The sequence below is a fragment of the Siphateles boraxobius genome, unplaced genomic scaffold (assembly GCF_051911475.1).
Source record: "Siphateles boraxobius isolate OS27281-9 unplaced genomic scaffold, OSU_SipBor_1 13, whole genome shotgun sequence".
NCBI classification, from domain to species: domain Eukaryota; kingdom Metazoa; phylum Chordata; class Actinopteri; order Cypriniformes; family Leuciscidae; genus Siphateles; species Siphateles boraxobius.
Genome location: NW_027508733.1, coordinates 25,981,081 through 25,990,800, shown reverse-complemented (window position 1 = coordinate 25,990,800; position 9,720 = coordinate 25,981,081). Strand labels below are relative to the sequence as shown.

Below are 9,720 nucleotides of genomic sequence, written 5' to 3'. Positions count from 1 at the left end.
AAGCAGATTTGATGGCAAAGATGGCCTGTTCCTCAGATCTAAAAAAACTAAAATTGGTGATGGCCAACAATATATGATAACTTATAATCTCAGATTTCTTGGTTCACACATTAAAGAGTTGCGTTTTCCTGCTAATAAAAACACTGTGATACACAGTTTGGAGTACCTAGCAGCATTCTTGAAACGGTAATGCTTGCGGTTTCCATCAACTGAAACTGTAAGCATTTCAGGGGTGCACGCAGGACAGTTGAAGGGTTCTTCCTTGCATATATTGTCCAACTCAAATCGCACAGCCTCCCACTCAAAAAAACTTTTCAGAAAACTGTCTGCTGAGATCTTGCCAGTCTATTAAAAATAAGGAAACCAACAGCTAATAATGTACAAGAAATACATTAGCATCAAACAGCTTATCAAACCACAACTCAAATATCAACAACACTGCAGGATAGATAAATTAAATACTCACACGACCAAAGCGGACAGTTCGCTGATTCAGCATTCTTAAAAATGCTTGGCAGGACAGTCCTGGTGCCGCCATCTTCATTTCTTCAAATGAAAAAAAGACATCTGTCGCATAAACTGTGGCAAATTGAAGGGTTGCAGGCCTGTAGTCACTTATGTTTAGGTCAGCGACTCCACAAGTCCAAGTGGGTTGGCATGCCTCACAAATTAACTCGGGCATGCTTAGATCATGTCGTCCTGGAAATATCAAAAACACATCAACTGTAATGTAAACCAGGATTTGTGTTCTTTGTACAATTTATACATTACTCAAAAGTTTTATATCCATGTCAAACTTGTAGGGAGTCGCATATGGATATACATTTATTTTTAAAATGCTTCTCAAACAGGACAAAATAAAGTTATTCACATTCTTACCATTCATTGTGACCACAGCAACAGTCTGTCAGGGTTACATCATCCAGATCACCATCTCCGCCCACTCGTTCCCTTTCACCCAACCAGACTTTTCCCCGTTCATTATCCCCTGAGTACTAATCACCGTCACCTGTGTCCCATCAACCATATGGACTATAAAACACTCACCTTCACTGCAGTCACTTGTCTGGTCTCGTCATTCCATGGCTCACAGACTTCCCGATCACTTACCTTCTACTTACCGTCGCTTCACTCATCTTGGATCAACCCATCCGTACCAGCCATCGCCAAGCCACCTGCAAGAGAGGGAAAGAAAGAGAGAGACTTAAAACCACAGCTAAGCTTCATTGAACTTTCTATGTTACTTCTCACCTGTTATCTCCGACCGCAATCCTTCTGCAAAATAAACACTGATAACTTACCATCTTGTCTGATTCCTCTGTGATCCGTGACACAGTCTTTCCTGGACTAACCCTCAATGACTCTGGTGAACAATCACAGATTTTGTCAGGCATCTCCACAGGTACAAGCCGGACTGAAAAAGATCATATAGTACACTTGAATTATGTTCAATTTGTATTGACTGAGAAATATAAGATTGTAATAGATCAATTTCAATGAAGCACATTGCTGAAAAAGTACTCAAGATATGCTCAAAAAGCTGACTGAAACAGTATCCACATCCATTCAAGATAAAACAATAAGGGATAAAAAGGCATAATTTAAAGAATAAAGCTTATGAGCTTAACTATTCTGAAAATGATATACATGTTGTACACACAAACCAGAACTTACCACAATGGGAAAGAGCCTTATCCACCACGAAAGTTGTTGGAGGCAATGGTTGGAAGAATCCAGCAGTCATGGCATCTCTGTTGTGAAGAACATGTCTGGTGTGCATGCTGACGTCACATTCAGCACAGAAGAAGGGACGTGGTCTACAGTCACAACACCGGACAGCCGCTGGATTACTCCCACACTGTTGGCAGATGTGTGTTGCCACATGTTCTTGTGCCGCAGCCGTGTTCACCAGGTGGGTCTCTCTGCCCTCCACCTCTCTGAAAAGAGACTGTCGTTTGAGGAAGCCAGAAGAGGATCTCTTGGGGTTTCAAGAGGTGATGCTTCATCACCTGAGAATTCGCTTAGTGAGTGTTGGAGATATTGTAGAAAACACTCTGTAAATGGTATGGAAAATTCAAAAACAATAATTTCCATATATACACACATTTCTTTTTTTACAATATTCAAGTGTACTCCATTTGGCTGTGAAAGGATCAGTATTCTACAAAAGTTTAAAGTAGAAACATTTATTTACATTCTAACCCACTGTCATATATATATATTGTGTGTGTGTGTGTGTATTAATATATATATATATATATATATATATATATATATATATATGCCGTGGCCACCCGAGGCGGAGTGGATTTAGGCTCTGGGCTGGACGGGACCAGCGGCACAGGCTCTGGGCTGGACGGGATCACTGGCGAAAGCTCTGTGTCAAAGTCAATTAAGTCATCCTTACCATGACTCAGGACGACTCCCACTGTGAGGGAGGATCCGCAAACCCACAGAGCTCTGTCCATAAACTCAGCAAAAGGTACATTTAAGTCTTCGAGCAGCAGTATCTGGGCTAGTGGATCATCCAGTCCTCTCCAGAACCGCTGCTTTAAGAACTCTTCCTCCCAGTAAACGTCCTGATGCAGATGCAGGTAAACTTCAACAAATTCCTCCAGAGAACTCCCATTCTGATCAAACAGAAAAGCATCCATCGCGTTGTCCTCCATTACCTTTTTTGGGCTGGTTATTCTGTAACGTCACTGGGTGGATGAAGACGGAGATCAGGCGAGGATGCAAAATAACAAAGTTTATTTATAGTACTCGAAACAGTGAGCATGTGCTCAAACAATAACCAGCAATGAAAAGGAGTGAGAGGGGAACTTAAATACACAGATAATGACAAGGACAACAGGTGACGGTGATGATGATGATGAGGGTGATGAGGCGAAGGTGCAGGTGATGATGACAGGGGATTCTGGGAAGTGTAGTGAAGACACAGACGAAGAAAGCGGAGAATGTGACAGTAATACTGAAAACCTTAAAATCTCCCCTATTACCTTACATGATTAACGTTATATGCGACAAAATTTGACAAAAACTTGAATTCAATTAGCTAACTTTGCTAGCCTGCACATTTGGTGCAGAAGGCTATATTTTTATATTGTCTTCTATCATTTACTGTCATAAGAAATTGCCACCTTACACATCTAAAGGTTCTAAACACAACTTCTTGTCCTGATTCAAGAGTTTTTGATGTGTACATTTAATAATAGTATCTCTATTAATTAACTCTTCTACTTACCGAGTGGAAAATCGCAATGGACCTTGGGATCGCCCCATATAGTGACGTCAGCGTTATTATTTAGAGGATTAAAAAAATTAAAACATTTAAATAAAAAACATTATATATTATATATATATATTATATAAACATTATATATATTTATTAACATAAACAAAACTCCGATAAAAATACGTTATCCAGCATGCTCTAGTTAAAGCAGTGTACATCATGTATGCTGTTACCTTTGACAAGAAAACGCGTAAACTGCTTACTTGCACACGCCGAGGATCGTTGTTAAACTCACCGTTGAATGGCGTTTTACATGCAGTTTAGCGTTGTTTTGGTTAAACTCACCTCTGAATGCCGCTTTACCTGGAGTTGAGCGTTGTTAAACTCATCGCTGAATGGGGTTGTACACCATATTGAGCGTTGTTAAACTCACCGATGAATGCGGTTGCCTATGAAGGCGCTAAACCTTTGCGGAGAGGGCACTTTGATATCAGATTGTGAGGGTTTTTAAACATAAAAAACAGTTGGAGGGCCAGATAAAGATGATCTGGGGACCACCATTATACTAGCCCTGGCATAGATCATTTATTGTAGCCTATTCCTTTTTATTTTTATTTATTGCAGTCTCAACTCTCGACCCATTCGCAGCAGACCATTGCGGTGAGCTTACCCAAGACGTCAAATTTCAACGCTACAAGCCCCGGTTCAGAGATCTATAGAAGTCTATCGGACTACCCTGCACGTTTAAAAATGACGCCAAAGGTATACCCAGTGCGTCAATAAGTGACGCCAAGGGGTCCTGGCCAAGCGTCCATATGTGACGAGTTGGGGTGTGAGAATGTGTTGTTCATATGCATGCTAATAGTGTAGTTGAGGAATTTTGCAGTAAATAGGATAAAAAAAAAAGTACTTAATATCCCCTAAAACACAGCATAAACGTATAGAAAAAATATAAATAATTTGTAATATTAAAGATTGTTATTATTATTACAGTCGCTTTATAAATGTTTGGGCTCATATTGACCATGAGTTTAAACAGGAAACGAGGAGAATCCTACACTTAGGATTGATTTTAAAGTATTATTACTGGTATATAAATCATTCAATGGGCTAGGACCTCAATACATTGCAGATATGCTCAGTGAATATAAACCCAACAGATCACTCAGATCATTAGGATCACATCGGCTAGAAATACCAAGGGTTCACTCTAAGCATGGCGAGTCTGCTTTTAGCTACTATGCCAGCCGCAGCTGGAACCAGCTTCCAGAAGAGATCAGATGTGCTCCTACAGTAGTCACATTCAAATCCAGACTCAAAACACATCTGTTTAACTGTGCATTTACTGAATGAGCACTGTGCAACTGTTCGTCCGACTGTTTGCACTGTATTTTATTTTATGTTTTAATTATTCTGATTTCATTTGATTATTTCTGTATTTTATCTTTTATTCTAAACTGTTTTAATTATTCTGATTTATTTTGATTATTTTAATTTCTTCTATGTAAAGCACTTTGAATTACCATTGTGTATGAAATGTGCTATATAAATAAACTTGCCTTGCCTTGCCTAAAGCGTGAAGAGCCAGGAGAAGCTGATGGATGGAGGAGCCTGGGAGTGACCCAGAGCAGAGCCATTAGGATGAAGGACCACAGCAGAACCAATGACGGGAACAGCCAGGATAGAGCCAGGAGCCCGACTGACTGAGGGAGCCGGGAGAAGTAGAGACCAAGGGTGGACCTGAGGAGATCCAGGGTGACACCGCTGGAATGGAGGACCGAGGAGGAACTACAGGCTTGTGGGACCGGGGGGGGGGGGGGGGAGATTGGGGGTTCGGCAGACCAGGGAAGAGCTGGTGGGAGTGAGGAGGACAACAGTAGAGCTGAAGGGAAGGAAGAGCCCAGTGGAGATAAAGGGATGGAGGGATGAAGCATAACTGGAGGAGTGAAAGCCAGCAGAGATCGGGCCGAAGAACTGGCTGGAGTCAACAGAGGAGGAGGAGGGATTTGGCAATGAAGACAATTTGGAACTGATACTGGAATCAATACACCCTACTATCCTTCTAAATATCACCTGTTTATTAATTGTGGTTATTCAAATTCACTTATTCTGAGTGAAAAATGTAGAAATATGTGCATAACACCAAACCTTTAAGAGCAAGCATAACCTTTGCCAGCTGGTCGCTTGAGTAAAGGAGAAGTTGGGCCTAATATTTGACTATTGTGAGGATTTTGTTAAACAGATTAAAAAATACTTTTTGGAAACATTTAGTGAGGTTTTTAATCCTGGCCTTTTATTGTTAGTCTTTTTCACAAAACAATAGATGACCTGAATAATGTCTCAACCATTAAATTATAGCCTGTAAGTATTTTTGTTTATATTTATATCCATTATGTGTCCTTTGTATATCGTTGTTTGATGTACTAGTTTATTTTTGTGAGTTTGGCTTGGCCTCTTGCTGTTGTAAAATGGTGGTGTTACAACGTCTACCAGCAGAGGCCAAGAGAACCATGTTTCCCCAAACCTTTGTCACTTGCCAGAAACTGTTCACTTTTCTCTGTTCCACAGTGACAGAAACCCACTCTCATGAGAATTCATAATAATTTGCACAAAATCACAAGATGAAATCATATAAATTCAAACCTAAACCTGCATAGATGTAATAGGAAAAAAACAATAAAAGTTGTATTTCAATCTAAGTAGGACTGTATATAATTGATTTTAGCATGTTTTACAAATTATCATGAGTTGTCATGAGAGTGTGTTGGCTTTATTCGACAAATAGTAATTTACTGTCATGTACAACTTGATAAAGTAATGATGATGTGGGGTGTTGAAAAAAAAGTGTACAATGTGGTCAGAGCAAACTCGACTTCCTCTGCTTTCTGGTTCAGAGCTGCAGTAAAACTTCATCAACCAGGTTTCATTAGATTCAACAGTTTTAAGCAGAAACATGAAGATCCTTCAGCTTCATTTCTGTGAGTTTATTACATGTTATGAATATATTTACATTAACTTTACCATAAATTGTTTATGTTAAAGGTTCACTGTGATTTTAATCAGATAATATAAGTTATGCATGTTTTTTATCTTATAGATGTAATAATCTGTAGTCGAGCTGCAGTGTCAGATCAACTCACTGATTCGGGATCAAATGTGACCATAAACTGTGATCTTGATGAAAATGAGGTTTATTGGATTTTACTGAAAACACCAGATCCTCCAACAGTGATTCTACGATCAACCTCAAATCCAACATCACCTTTATACTTAAAACATTCAGAAAGAAATGTTCATTGCAATTTAATCATAATCTAGTTATTAATAATGTAACCGCTGATGAATTAGGAGTATATTATTTTTGTATGAACACACACACACCTCCAAAACTCAGCAACAGCACCAGACTACACTTCACCTGTGAGTTCATTTACTCCTCTATTGATCAGAACATATTAATGTACAGTGTGAATGTTTAATATTCATTCGTTATTTACTACTTCAGTTTTTTTTAACAGAATTCTAACTCTCATTGGTTGCTCCACACATAGATGAATACCTTACAGTATCTTACAGATATTAAAGGTTTATACAATTAAAGTCATTGTGCTCCAGCTGGAGACTGACATTAATAAACTCTGAACACTTTCATTACAGAATCAACTCAAATAACTGAGTATCACAATCATACAGCGGTGGAGTTTATTGATCAGAATCAGAAACAATGGCAGATTATTATCATAATTTCTGCTCTGATGAACGTGCTTCTGCTCATTGTGCTGATCGGTGAGTTATTACTCTTATCGTTTTAAAAATGATCAAATTAAATACACAGTAGTGCATAAAGAGCAATATAATGCTGTTCTCCAAATCATATCTGTTTGTACATATGTTAGTAATGTTCATAATCTTATATTATTTTTCTATGTACTGCTGCTATTGTTCAGATTATTCATATTTATTACCCATTCATATTTATCATTATCAACTGTATATGTGTAAATACTGCTACAAATGCACTGCTGGTTACACGCTGACTGTATTGATTAGACGCCGTTGCCTTGTAACATGTGCAATGAGAATAAAGTTGAATCTAATCTAAATAGGCAGTTTAGCCGACTTTTGACTATTTGGGATTTTTTTGTGTGTGTGTGTCTCCATATAATTTTACAGTTTAAGAAAAAAATCTTTTCATTCTTAGTTTTTGCTGCTGGAAAAACAGAAAAGTTGGACAAACACATTCACACTGATCTGCAGACACAAGTTATATATCAGCTTCAGGACCCAGACCAGCTGTAACGTAAGTTCATTAATATATATATTTATTGCTAGATTTCATTTCTCTAAGTTTTAATTATTGATTTTAATTTTAATTAATCATTATAAAATATTTTTTTTGTGATCCCAATAAAATATTGTTGCTTTTTGTTTGTATTAATCTATATCAACTGCAGATCAGTGCTATACTTTTTTCCTTGTTGCTCTTTCAGTTCACCGAAGTGGAAAATATTCATCAAGCAAACAGGATCTGTCTTTGACTATATAACATTTTCTTAAAATATCATGTGCTTAATTCAAGAATATAATATTTTATGGTGTAATATATGAGCACATAAATCTTGGCTACAAAAACTATTATATTAAATGTAATCTGTAAACAGTCTATCTGTTATCAAGCTTTAGTTAATATTGTCATATCAATGTGTAATTCTTTATCTTTTTCATTCAGGATTTGCATGTGTCGGCACCTACCAATAAATTAACTGGAATAAATAGTCTAAAGTGTTTATTGTTTTGTTTTTTTAGAGGCCTGGCCTTTATTATTATTGATGTTCTATGGGTGAGATGTCTGCAAACCTGCTAGAATGATGTAATTACTTAAGCTGTGGTGAAATAAATATTATCAAAAATTTTGCAAAATAAAGTTTGTCATGTCAAGGAGAACTTTTTTAAATACTTTTCAATAAGTCATCAGGGATAAAAGTACAGTGACCAGTGACACATTCATGACTATTTATTCATTTATATTTCATTTTGTTTTACCGTTACATTTAGCATAGGTTTTGTAGTGAAAGAAGATCTTGTCATCCAAACCTGTGACATGAATAAAACCTGATGATGCTGTTGATCTTATTAATAGCTGTTTTTTTAATAGGATGTTCTCATGTACATAAATATACTATATATATTTGCGGATGACAGGATCTCTCTGTTCACAGAACAGCAATGGTGAGTAGAGAATCCAGCAGTTAATATCTGAGTCTTCTCTTACCACAGGACAGCAATGGCAGAATGCAGCTGCGGATGACAGGATCTCTTTGTTCACAGAACAGCGATGGTGAGTACGGACTCCAGCAATTAATAACTGAGTCTTCTCTGCCCACAGGACAGTAATGGCAGTATGCAGCGGCGGATGACGGGATGTCTCTGTTCACAGAACAGAAATGGTGAGTACGGACTCCAGCAATTAATAACTGAGTCGTCTCTTCCCACAGGACAGTAATGGCAGCATACAGCGGCGGATGACAGGATCTCTCTGTTCACAGAACAGAAATGGTGAATACGGAATCCAGCAGCTAATAACTGAGTCTTCTCCTCCCACAGGACAGTAATGGCAGCATGCAGCAGCGGATGACAGGATCTCTCTGTTCACAGAACAGCAATGGTGAGTACAGAATCCAGCAGTTAATAACTGAGTCTCCCTTACCACGGGACAGTAATGGCAGCATACAGCGGTGGATGACAGGATCTCTCTGTTCACAGAACAGAAATGGTGAGTACGGACTCCAGCAATTAATAACTGAGTCTTCTCTTCCCAAAGGACAGTAATGGCAGCATACAGCGGCGGATGACAGGATCTTTCTGTTCACAGAACAGAAATGGTGAGTACGGAATCCAGCAGTTAATAACTGAGTCTTCTCTTACCAGAGGACACCAATCGCAGAATGCAGCCACGGATGACAGGATCTCTCTGTTCACAGAACAGCAATGGTGAGTACAGAATCCAGCAGTTAATATCTGAGTCTTCTCTTACCACAGGACAGCAATGGCAGAATGCAGCTGCGGGTGACAGGATCTCTCTGTTCACAGAACAGCAATTGTGAGTACAGAATCCAGCAGTTAATAACTGAGTCTTCTCGTACCACGGGACAGTAATGGCAGCATGTAGATCTTCACAACACCACATAGAGCTAAACTTCACCTTCCTTTACCACAGTGGCGTGAACTGGGACACCTGTACACAGCTTTACCCCCAACAGTTCAAATTATTTCCTGACGCACCGTCGGGCTAGACGATCCCCGACAAAGATTTCAGAGTGCTGGTAGCATTTAATTTTTCCATACTCGTGCATGCATCAAACCACTGTAAACCTTCCCACGTGCTCACTTCAATCTTCAGACACTGCAATGACACACCACTTCACAGTGAAAAAGTATACCTTCACTCTACCTCGTCGGGGCCGGCCAATCCACCGTCGTGATCT

The 9,720-nt window shown here is 38.8% G+C and overlaps 1 protein-coding gene across 4 annotated transcripts in view; it reads right to left on the bottom strand.

Moving 5' to 3' along the window:
* Positions 1-9,720, bottom strand: part of LOC143736164 (CD276 antigen homolog) — a 686,062-nt gene that overhangs the window by 599,544 nt on the left and 76,798 nt on the right. The window lies entirely within an intron of this gene.